Here is a 12,195-nt window from a genome sequence, read left to right as displayed (position 1 = left end):
TGCATGCAGGGCTGGAAGTTAAATATAGTTTTATATGGGATTCAGAGAATGCCTAGTATGGGAATAGGTGAATGAGAGGTAGATTAACATATGTTTTGATTACAGCAGACCTGCACAGCTAGTGATACAGCCACAACTTCCACACTGCAGTCTGCCAGGCGCTTAATAATTCCTGTTTTTGCAGTCCCAAGAGGTTTGCCAAGCATGAATGATTGGCTGCAGTTGGTTTGGAGGGTCACAAGATGTGATATTGGAGCCTTTATACCTGTGTGGCTATTATATGGCTTAGGCAGAACAAAATGTGCAAACATTTAAGATGAGCAGTTTCCTTTAGTTGGAACTATACTAAATGATGCTGAAACAGTACAATAAAGGAAAAGCTCACCAAGACAGAGGAGGTTTGTTTAACACTTGAACAAGACAACAGTCTCTCTGATTCCAAAGAGGAAAATTAGGCAATTATGGCCTGCAAACTATACAGCCTGCCAGTCCGAGCATCTTTCTAGGAAAGAAAAATAATTAAATGATTAGGGCAGCCATTGAATCTATGGCATGGGGGCTTTTACCACTGTTGAGTGCTGTTGTGACAATGGACCGCTTTGCTGGTACAGTGGTACCTCTACTTACGAATAACTCTACTTACGAATGTTTCTACTTACGAATGGAGCTCTGTCCGCCATCTTGGATGCGGTTTAGATAGGATTTTTTCTACTTACGAATTTTTAGATAGGGTTGCTTCTACTTATGAATTTTTTCTCTCAATGCATTGCTATGGGATTCGACTTACAAATGTGCGTTCGGAACACATTAAATTCGTAAGTAGAGGTACCACTGTACAAGGAAATAAGTCGCCCTTTTGGATTCTATTTCTCAATGCTGTGGCTTACATGACCAGACCGTTGGGCATAATCTCCTATGACACCTTAGAGACTCAATGGTTGATTTGGCATGTGGTTTTGTAGGCTCAGAGAGCCAAGAAATTATCAGGATTGTTGATTCAGTTACAGCTTGGCCAGAGAAGGTGGCTTAGTGTGTCAAATTTCATAGCCTATAAAATTGGAATGGCAAAAGAAAATACACCATTCAAACAAGGTGTGAGTTTTCAGCTGAACTTTCAGTTGCAAGGTTTGAAAGTGTGCAGCTGCTGAATAATTAGTTGGTCCATTAAAAAGGTATACATTTGCCTACTGTATAGATCCCATTTTTTGGGACCTGATCGTCTTCCTCTTAGAAGTTAGTCCTACACATCTGCTTCCAAGGTAGAGAAAAGCAGTTTGCCAGACGTAGTTTTGTATCTGTGAATATAAGCAGAGCTCGGCTTGGGAGCTCTATAAAAGAAGAAAAGACGGGAACAAAGTAGAACGCACACGTATCACTAGTAAATACTAAACATTAGTATAGCAAGCTTGCATTTTGTAAGCAAGGATTGCATGCTGCTGGCTACTACTTGGAGGTGTTCCCTCAATTCAAGTTGTAGGGTTGCAATGCTTCCTGCTTTAGCCAGTACTGCCCTCTATCTTAAAGGGCTGTCAGAAGACAGTCTTCTATTTAAAGGCACCCTCTGTTTCAGGCGTAGTCAGTGTGGTCCCTCCAGATGTTGTGGACTACAATTCTCAATAGCCAGGGATGATGGAGCTGTAGCCAAAAACATCTGGAGGGTATGAAGTTGGGTACCCTATTGCTATTGCTTGTGTGGTTGGTCTGTCCTGGGCCTTATCACACTGTTGACTGCTAAATGACACCAGTATTCCATCCTTAATCAGGGTGCACTGACTGAAGCTGAATCGGCTCCAGCCTGGGCTGCACATGAAAAGAGCCATTGTTAAAGCACTGCCGTGAAAGTGTCACAAACACTCATTCAGAGTGTCAGCTGTTTTCAAGCGTTGCCCTGAGCATGGGCTCTGCTATAGGATTTCATAGGAACACCTGACACTGAACTTATGGCTCCACATAGCAAACTTCTAAATGGCGGAAATGTGAAATCTCCTTAGGATGATTAACTCCTCCTCCAGCCCCTGCAGGCATTCAGCTTCCATCCAACTGGCCGACACCTGTGGAATGTTTATACTTTTATTCAAGCATCACTCACACACCTCCATCATAGGAACTTGCATGCTTCCAATAATTCTCGCCTAGATAGTCAGGAGGAGAAGTGCACATTAATTCGAAGCAGTTAAATGACTAGTCTTCCATGCGTTCAGAATGCTAAATGCATGAGGTTATTATTATTATTATTATTATTATTATTAGCGTAATTTTCCTTTGATCCTGCAAACTACCGCACTACTCCTTTTCATTTGCATATAAAATATTTTAAGGTTGCTCTTGCAATTACCCTGTATGTTATGATTCCAATTTTACAAATGGGGAACTGAGGCAGAGGGAGAATAATTGGCCTTTGGTCACACAATGTATCCACTCGCTCTGCTTCCCCCAAGTATTCTAGGAATGGGAGACCAGTGAGAACGGTGCTTAGAATACATGACTAGAGAGGTACACAACTACAGGTCCCAGGGAGAAGGAAGAATGATTAAACCAGTTAAAGAGCTGTTCAGGCCACAGTTCTAGGTTCTACATTTTAAGGACATTGACCAGCTGAAGCGGGAGGGGTGGTTGGGATGGTAAAAGGATCTGGAAGTCGCATCTTATGAGGAATGATTGAAGGAGTTGGGTATGTTTAGCCTGGGGAAAGAGAATATTAAGGGTAGCTGATGGCCGTCTTCAAATAACTGAAGGGCTGGAGCAGGCTTGCTCTCTGTAGTTCCAAAGAGCAGGACTAATGGGTGGAAATCGCAGGGATGCAGCTTTCAACTAATTCTAAGTGTATGATACAGACATGTCCAATGGATCCATGGCAAATGTATTACTCTAATTCGATAGCAACTCTAGGGGTTTCCCTGCTCACATGATGAGGGGGACTTCCCAGTAGTTCTGCCACTTCTCCCACATCCTAGTCCACATCCCACCGCTGTCCAGGAAAATGCCTGTATTGGGGAACCTGTTGTATTATCCATTGTGATTTAGAACTATACACTATTTGGGCTCTACATTGCACAGGAAGACTCTCCAAAGGCACCGGATCCCCCACTGCAGACCTGTTTGCTCTCCAATACTCGGAGGGTGGTAAGGCAAGGTGGCGGAAGTGCAACAGAAGGGGTGGATCTCACTAACTCAGCCCCACTGTTCTGTCATGTGATTCTCGCCATGCAAGTGGAACACCTGTCTCAGGCTACCGTTTTCATTGGCTGAAATCTAAAATGTCACATTTCTAGCCATTTTTGCTCAAAACGCAGTATAGAAAGGCACCAAATACAGAAATGAATGTATAGTTATTAGATTTATCTCTGGCCATGAAAGAAAGCAAAGCCTTGTACTTGCATTGTACTTTTTTGCAACCTAGGAATGATTTCACAGTGCCAACTTTCCCCTGGAGGTACATATTTAGTCTAGGGGAGCAAAGAATTCATGTCTAAGACTTTTTGCTCCTTGGAAAAAAAAGAAAACACCCCAGGGTTGATTTTATGAATTTTTCTTACATGTCCGCACAGAGCTTGACATCCCTCTGAAGAGAAGGGCTTAAGAGCAGAATTTCATATAACTCTGTGCTGTTTATTCAGTCTCCCCTTGATAGAGCTAATCATACACTATAATTGTCTCTTTAACTGGCTGAACAAAAATGATCTGTCTGGGTTCACCTGTTTTGTGCTAAATTCAGATTTATTAATGGAGCCTCTTCCATGAACCAGGGTGATATGATATTTGCTCATACTTGTTGCATATGCATCCAGTTAGATGGATGAACATGAAGCTAGGGAGGCTCCCATCTAGGATGTGCCTCAGGCTTTATGGGGCCCTAAGCAGCAGCTGGTAGTGAGGGGAGAAGCGGAGCAGAGGCCGGGAACAACAAGCTGCTCTTCAGAAATGGCTCTGGATCAGCAGCTATGTTCAGATAACACAGAATGGTGGGATCTATGTATTGGTGTGAAAAAATAGCAAAGGAAATCCTCTTCCTCAGTGCTATGTTTCTAGAAAAAGAGTGCTGGATCTCACCATGAACACCTCCCTGGTTCAGTTCCAGCTGAAAAAATGCCCTGCTCCTCCTCATTTCCTGTACTACCAGTACTTCCATCTGTTTTCCTTCTCTTTTGTTCTGGAAATGTCTGGCAGCCATTCTGGAAAGATCCTCACTACTGATTCATAGAATGGCACTGTCGTTCAGTCAGCTGTGGCCACATGAAACTCTGGGACCTGTAGTTGTGTACCTCTCTAGTCATGTATTCTAAGCACTGTTCTCACAGTCTCCCATTCCTAGAAAACTTGGGGAAGCAGAGTGAGTGGATACATTGTGTCACCCAAGGCTAATTATTCTCTCTGTTTCAGTTCCCCCTAAACATTTTTTAGAAAAAAGCACTGGGCTTAATAAACCACTCAGGTTCATTTGTGAAAGGAATAAGGGTCTCCTAACAATTCTCGGCACTCCACCAAACTACAGATCCCAGAGTTCTTTGGGGAAAACCGTGACTGTTTACATCCAGGTAAATATGCACAGAGTTGTACTATAGGGATATTTGAACAGCATTGGCAGGAATCAAGTCAAACAGGTTCCTTCTCTGGTCCCTTAAAACTCCCAGATAATTTATCACTGCAAACATGGGTGCAAACTAATAATTAGGATGGCAAGGTAGAAATGGGAATTGCCACGGAAATGCAGCCAGGACGGGATCTTTCTAAAAATTACAAGCAACTACCATTAACCATTTATAGCAAGGATGGATAACTAGTCCGATTCATGATTTGAAACAGGCTATCATTAAAAATACCAAGATCATGGCCACTGGTCCCATCACCTCCTGGCAAATAGAAGGGGAAGAAATGGAGGCAGTGAGAGATTTTACTTTCTTGGGCTCCTTGATCACTGCAGATGGTGACAGCAGTCACGAAATTAAAAGACGCCTGCTTCTTGGGAGAAAAGCAATGACAAACCTAGACAGCATCTTAAAAAGCAGAGACATCACCTTGCCGACAAAGGTCCGTATAGTTAAAGCTATGGTTTTCCCAGTAGTGATATATGGAAGTGAGAGCTGGACCATAAAGAAGGCTGATCGCCGAAGAATTGATGCTTTTGAATTATGGTGCTGGAGGAGACTCTTGAGAGTCCCATGGACTGCTAGAAGATCAAACCTATCCATTCTTAAGGAAATCAGCCCTGAGTGCTCCCTGGAAGGACAGATCGTGAAGCTGAGGCTCCAATACTTTGGCCACCTCATGAGAAGAGAAGAATCCTTGGAAAAGACCTTGATGCTGGGAAAGATGGAGGGCACAAGGAGAAGGGGACGACAGAGGACAAGATGGTTGGACAGTGTTCTCGAAGCTACGAACATGAGTTTGACCAAACTGCGGGAGGCAGTGCAAGACAGGAGTGCCTGGCGTGCTATGGTCCATGGGGTCACGAAGAGTCGGACACGACTAAACGACTAAACAACAATCATTAAAAATGTATGAATAAATGTAGCTTTATGCCATAATCAAGTTCTTGATCTTGCTGCCCTCTACATTCACACCTTTGGTTAGTTAATTTTTACTGTAATGTTTTTGATGGCCTTTAAGAATCTGCATAAAACAAAACAAACAAAAAAAGACTTTTGAACATTTTGCTATACTTTCATTTTTTTCAGAACTTTTTAGAAATCACAGCTTGTGGTATGACATTGATTTGGAATGGGCTCTTTAGCTGACGTAGGGTGCAAGTCATGGTTGCTGCTGATTCCCAGAGATTTTGGTCACCTGTCATATTCCTTTGCATCAGAGTGCAAAGGGCTGAGCCATCTCAGTTAAATGACAGTTTGCTGGCTATAGATGCATGATGTCACAGGGTGTGACCCAGGAAGCCTGAGCCAATCAGGAGGTGCTGGAAAAAAAAAGAACCCACAGGATAGAACCAGGGCTGTCCCTGCCAAGTGCCTCAGATGCTGGGGGCAGACAAGAGAGTGGTGGTGATGAGTTAGAAGATGACAGAGCTGTGGGTGCCATGTGGCTTGCTTGCTACCATCTCAAGCTAACTTGCTGCCGCCTAGTGGGTGCATTGCCACTGTGTCAGACTGATGGTTTTCTGTACTTTATCTCAGGCAGCAAAATGTTAGGGACTGGCCCTCGGGAGATGTCAACTATTTTGTAAAAAGCTAAGTGAAAACTGAATAGTCTGTACCGGTAGATTGATAAACTGGGGCATTGGCAGATAGATTAGGGTATCAGTTTCTGATGTTTCTGTTTAAAGAGTCAGGCATACTTTTATATATTAGGCCCTTCTCTCCCCCCCCCCCCCCGGGCATGCCACCAATCAGATTTTATGACAGCTTTCCAGCCTCCTGAAATAACATCACCTTCCCCTCCGCTTGGCATGTCTTCTAGCTGGCATGTGTGGGTGTGGGTGTCCATGTTAAGCAAGAATTATATCCTTGATTTTTGTATATCAGAAATGAGCACACAGGTGCTCTAGGAAATGGAAGAGCTCATGCTACGGTATCAATTGTATAACATGAGTTATTTACCCAAGGTAACTAACTGAGCCAGGAAATGAAACTTTCATTCATAATAGTGCTCCAGCTTACTAGATGATGCTAAATCTCTCTCTCTCTCTCTCTACACACACACACACACACACACACACACACACACACACACACACACTTTCTCAACCTTCAGGAGGTTTGGTGGAAGGTCCTATGGGAGTGTGAGAACTCAATGTTTACTAAACCCTCATCAAACAAAGCAGCAGACCTCCCTCTCTTGTCCACTGCCCTTGTAACGACACACAGCTCTCTCCATGTTGGTGGGATAATAACTGGCCACCTACACAGATGCTTGGAATGTGATAAGCTCAGCTGGTGACTGGCCAAACTGAAAAACTCAGCTCAGCATCAGTTTTCACAACCATCCACCTGTGAAAAGGTTATGCCTCTCGCATTGAGAACTGTATCCCAGAAAACAAACAGCACATGCCGGCTATATGAAGCATCAAGAAAGGGGTGGCAGGTGCTAGATATATATATTGATTCCTTCAAAAACATCCCATGATGAATGGGAAAGTTTCTTTGCCCATATATTTTTAACCAAAAACATAAAACATCTAGAATGTATGATATTAATAGCTCATTAGACTAACTGGATGCCAAATCAGAAGAGTGGAATGCCTGCGCTTGGCGTTGCCAGTAACAATAAGTGAGCCTAATCTCCCAGCTATTGCTCCCACAAGTACCACATTTTTTCCAGTGGAATTTGTGTGGGAACAGCATACGTTGGATTGTGCCCAATATATTCAGCATTGTGCAAAAAAGGGCTCCTCAGTGGAAGTGTTAACAATCAGTGAAAATCTTGGAATGCATTGATGCCAAGGTGTGAACACGTCCTTTGAGGTTTCCCAAAAAGTGCAGCATAGCTTGCTTTTTGCAGGTTTGAAAATAACATTTAAGAAGCATTAAACCTACAAAAAATAACCTTGAGGTTATATGGCGATTGCAGCCTAGGGCAAGAAGGGCAGTTCTAAGCTCTTCGTTTTAATAGCTTGTCTTGTGAATCTGCCACACTGTGAGGAAGGTTAAGCTAAGAGACACTGACTGGCCGAGAGTCACCCAGCGAGTTTCATGGCTGGGAGAGGGTTTGAGCCCTACTCTCCCAGTCTTAGTGCAACACTAACTACTATACAACCATAGCTCTCAATAGTTATTGGTATCAGAAGTAAGGTATAGAAACATTCTGATAAATTGGATGAGTAAGGAATAGGTTCTGAACGCAACTACAAACCATACATGGCATTTTTCTTCTTTTAAAAAAATCCATACCTGCCAATGTTTCGTTTGTAAGCATAATTGAACTGATTTTCAAGAGTAGGAATGTGTCCTGGTGGCAACATTGCATTGATATGTTTATATAGAAGACATATGATGCACAGTTGAGAACGCAATACGGAGCATAGAAGCAGTCTGAAAATGTATTAGGAACACATGATTTGAACTGGGTAACACTTCCATCGTCTGAAAATGGTATAGGCTTAATTTAAGATGGAGCTCATTACTGCTGTGCTTATCCTTATAGCTTGTCTTTATGTGAAGAAATGATGGACAAAAGTGTAGCTTTGAGCAACCACAAGCCCTTACACACCTGAGATTAGGGTTGAATATGGACATTCATTGGCAGGTGATAATTTATGCCATTGTGCATGGAATAAATGTTGAACATGGAAAGCTGTTTGCCTGAATTTCCCTTCCAAATGGTGCGGAGCATTCTATCACACCTCTCTTTCTAATCAGGTAAAATTCTCCTGATTGCTTGGCAAGGAGATGCAAGTGCTGGCACAAGTGCAATTACCCACATGCTAACTGTTTACATTAATCCTAGGGCTCTCTGGATGGGGGATACTCTTAGTGCTATGTTGACTACATCCCCAAGGCAGATTCCATATGCATTTACCACTGGCACCCCCAACCCAGTCTCCCCAGCAGCCATTAGCAAGAGACAACTCAAGACACTAGTCTATCCCCTCCAGGACCAAAGTTATTATTACATGTATATGATAAGGTATAGTTATTAAAAGTGTATACTTTACTTTATAGCCCTAAACGGCCTCGGTCCAGTATACCTGAAGGAGCGTCTCCACCCCCATCATTCTGCCCAGACACTGAGGTCCAGGGCTGAGGGTCTTCTGGCGGTTCCCTTACTACAAGAAACCAGGCAGAGGACCTTCTTGGTAGTGGCACTCGCCCTGTGGAACACCCTCCCACCAGATGTCAAAGAGAAAAACAACTACCAGACTTTTAGAAGACATCTGAAGGCAGCCCAGATTAGGGAAGCTTTTAATGTTTAATAGATTGTTGTATTTTAATGTTCTGTTCTGTTGGAAGCCGCCAAGAGAAACTCAGCCAGGTGGGCAGGGTATAAACAATAAATTGGTATTATTATTATTATTATTATTATTATTATTATGTTATTATTATTTTGTTATTATTATTTTATTATTACTGTGTAATTTGGTAAAAATCTCAAGGCATATTACATAAAAACAATAATATACAGTTAGCAATAGTCAATAAAGTCCTAAAAACCAGATTTTAAAAAAGCAAATAAATCTGAGCAGTGTACTGAACCAAAAAAGAGAGGTTAATTAAGTAATTCAGTTAAAGAAGTTTAATTAACAAACTTAATGGAGTCTTTTTTTAAATGTACTTTTATAGCCCAACTTGGCTTTTAAAGCACTGGCCAGTATGTCCAGAACCTGACAAAACTGAAATTCAAAACTGTTTTTGCCTGGCCCACATCTTTTTGCAGACATTTCAAAGAGTTTGTAGCAAAAATTTGTACTTTCACCTGGCAAAAAACCTAAACCAGCCTTCCTCAACCTGGACCCTTCTGTGATGGACTACAACTCCCATCAGGAGAACCAGAACAGCCTTCTCAAATTCTTTGATGAGGCTGCCACCAATATAATGAAGGAAGAGCAGCCAATGAGGGGTTCCCAAGTCCCCACCTCATGGCATGAAGGGCCCTTCAAAAGGAAAGTTATTTTAATCCCAGCAAAATTGCTTTACATCTACTCTCAGTACAACAGAAATTGATCCACTTCAAGCCATTGATGAATGCAACTGGTGGCAAACTTTCCAAATACCAACAGCAACATTAAAGTGTGGCAACAATTGTCCAGGAGAAAGAGGAAAGTAAGGAGGCAATCCCCCCACTTTCCCAACAACTCTAAATAGGCTCAACGATAGCAGCTACTGACTGAAATGTTCTGTTTGGGCAGAGTTTTGATAAGCAGCAATGTGGTCCTCCCTCTGGCTGCTTCAAACTGGCCAAACTCCTCATAGAGGGTTGGTGTCTCACTCTGCCACATCAGTTATGACCAGATCTCTGCAGGCGCACTTGCAAATGGCAAAATCCCTACACGACTCTTCCCCTGCCCCATTTTGGACACCATGTCCTCCTCCCAACCCTCATTTCAGCCCATCATCAGGGTCACATTAAATCATCTTGATAGTGATGTTTCCTCCATTTGTTTCCTTTTATGCATGCTTATTAAATAAAAAAATAAGACGTCTCAATGCATTGCCCTTTTTCTCCCAGAACCCTCACTTCTGCCAAGCAATTTGTCAGATTACATTAAAATGAAATGAGAAACATGTCTGTTCAGAGTCTGGTAGCAATCAGCATTCAGAAAACAGCCCTGTGTTATGATGTTGTCTTTGGGGCAATTTCAGCAATAAAACTATCTGTATTTCCTTTCACCTAATTATACCCTCCCCTGCCCACCACCCCACACACACACCAATAAGGATTGCAGGAACTCACTCTTTGTTTGATATACAAACACACTTTCTTTTTTTAAATTGTTTGTATCCATGGCATGGCGAAATGGAAGCTGTCTGATTCTGTTTGCTGTAAAATCCCTTTTGAAAATCTTGTGACATTGACTGAATTCCTTTTGGGGCAGTTTGACATGCTAATGAATGATGGGATTTTAGCTGCTTTCTGATTTGCCAGATTCTGAAGGATCTGTTTTGTTTTCTAATTAATGAAAGGCAGAAAAAAAGAAAGGACAACTCCCCAAGAACCCATGCCCAATGTGTGATTTCTTTATCAATCCAAAAGTACTAGAATTACCCAAAAAAAACCACCACCCAACTTTTTTAAAAATAAAACCTTTCTTTCTCTGAATTTTCGCTTGGGGTGATTGGTACATGTTGCTACTGGCCCGACACAAATCACATTGCAGAGACTTATCAAGAATCCAATCTCTCTGGGAGAAGGTGAGCTGCTGTGACAGGCTTGATAATGCTATTCCTCTTTAAAGTCTTACTAGCATAGCAGCCATTCAACACAAAAGGATATTGGGGGCAGGGCGGGGAGCACAGGGGTGAAAGGAGAGGCAGAGAGATGCGTGTGTAAGGCACTGGAATCATTGCATTATCAACCCTCTTTTTCCGCATAAACTTATATAACAACCAGTGAGACAATTGGAACCCCCAGCAAGGAGGAAAATATATCAGTGCCCAAAGTTAGCTCAATATTTGTGCAATTGTAAACTAGTGGTGGTAGTTCTTAAATGTGGAAAGAAAAATGAGAGGAAACCTACTGGGGGGGAATGAATATGGTTCTGAAAGGACTAAACAAAATTACACATTACTTGCCTGCAAAAGTACTTAAATGATGGATTTATCAAAGTTTTGTAGGTGTGTGTGTGTGTGTGTGTGTGTGTGTGTGTGCATGCACTTTGTGGGCATATAAATAATGCATAGAAATGATGGTATTTGTATCACAATTTCATTTTAAAGACACTTCTTACCCTCAGGGCATTCCCCTAACATGCAAAGCATTGAATTATCCAAAATATAGAATTATGTGCTTCCTCTCTCCCTTCCAAACTTAGATCTATAAATGAATCATACATAGGGAAACAATCAGTATTACCTTGCCGGAGGTGTGTGAATTTTCAAAGAGAAAACTCCTTGTCTTCAACCAGTATGCCTGGGTTATTTTTTCCAAGATATTCTGCAGCACAAACTTCAGACAATATTATTCTAAAGAATCAGAAATGAGCAAGAGAAAGAATCCAAGGCATCTTTTTCCTTTCTCATCAAATATTCCCGTCAAGCTCGCAGTAGTTTGAAAGACACACTAAACTCTCTCTCTCTCTCTCTCTCTCCACAAACACAGAGCTCCTTAGACTGATGTAGTTGCTGAATTAGGCGGTGCTCTTTTAAATTTCTTTTCCCTCCCACTTCCCCCCTCCTTTTCCTCTTGTGGGGATTTTTATATTGTGGAAACTAAATTGGCATGTGCTGTTTTATCCAGAGTGTCAAACCTTGAGGAAAAGTAAAAACCGCTTGTCTCTATTTTGGTTCTACTCAGGGTGCGTGCGTCTGTGTGTACATTTATTTTACCACTCCTGAAATTGATACTTTGCAACCTCCTTGGTAGGAGAGGGATTAACAAACAGAATACTGATTAGAATCTAATCATCTTTAGATCTCTTGGTGGCACATGACTCTTAATCTCAGGGTTGTGGGTTCGAGTCCTGTGTGACGGGCAAAAAATTCCTGCATTGCAGAGAATTGGACTAGATAATTCTCATGGTTCCTTCCAACTCTCCAATTCTGATTCTATGAAATCATAAACAAACAGAGCATGCACACAAGAAAGAACAGT

At 42.0% G+C, this 12,195-nt stretch overlaps 1 protein-coding gene across 3 annotated transcripts in view; it reads right to left on the bottom strand.

Annotated features, from left to right (window-relative positions):
- Positions 1 to 11,682, bottom strand: part of VIT (vitrin) — a 39,938-nt gene extending 28,256 nt beyond the window's left edge. For all 3 annotated transcript variants that reach the window (XM_035108289.2, XM_060272901.1, XM_060272902.1), the window contains exon 1: positions 11,458 to 11,682. The gene's annotated coding sequence lies outside the window, so the exon portion shown is untranslated. The remainder of the gene's footprint in view (positions 1 to 11,457) is intronic.
- Between the last annotated feature and the right edge of the window lie 513 nt (positions 11,683 to 12,195).

The sequence above is a fragment of the Zootoca vivipara genome, chromosome 3 (assembly GCF_963506605.1).
Source record: "Zootoca vivipara chromosome 3, rZooViv1.1, whole genome shotgun sequence".
Classification (NCBI taxonomy): domain Eukaryota; kingdom Metazoa; phylum Chordata; class Lepidosauria; order Squamata; family Lacertidae; genus Zootoca; species Zootoca vivipara.
This window is presented reverse-complemented; position numbering and strand designations above follow the sequence as displayed.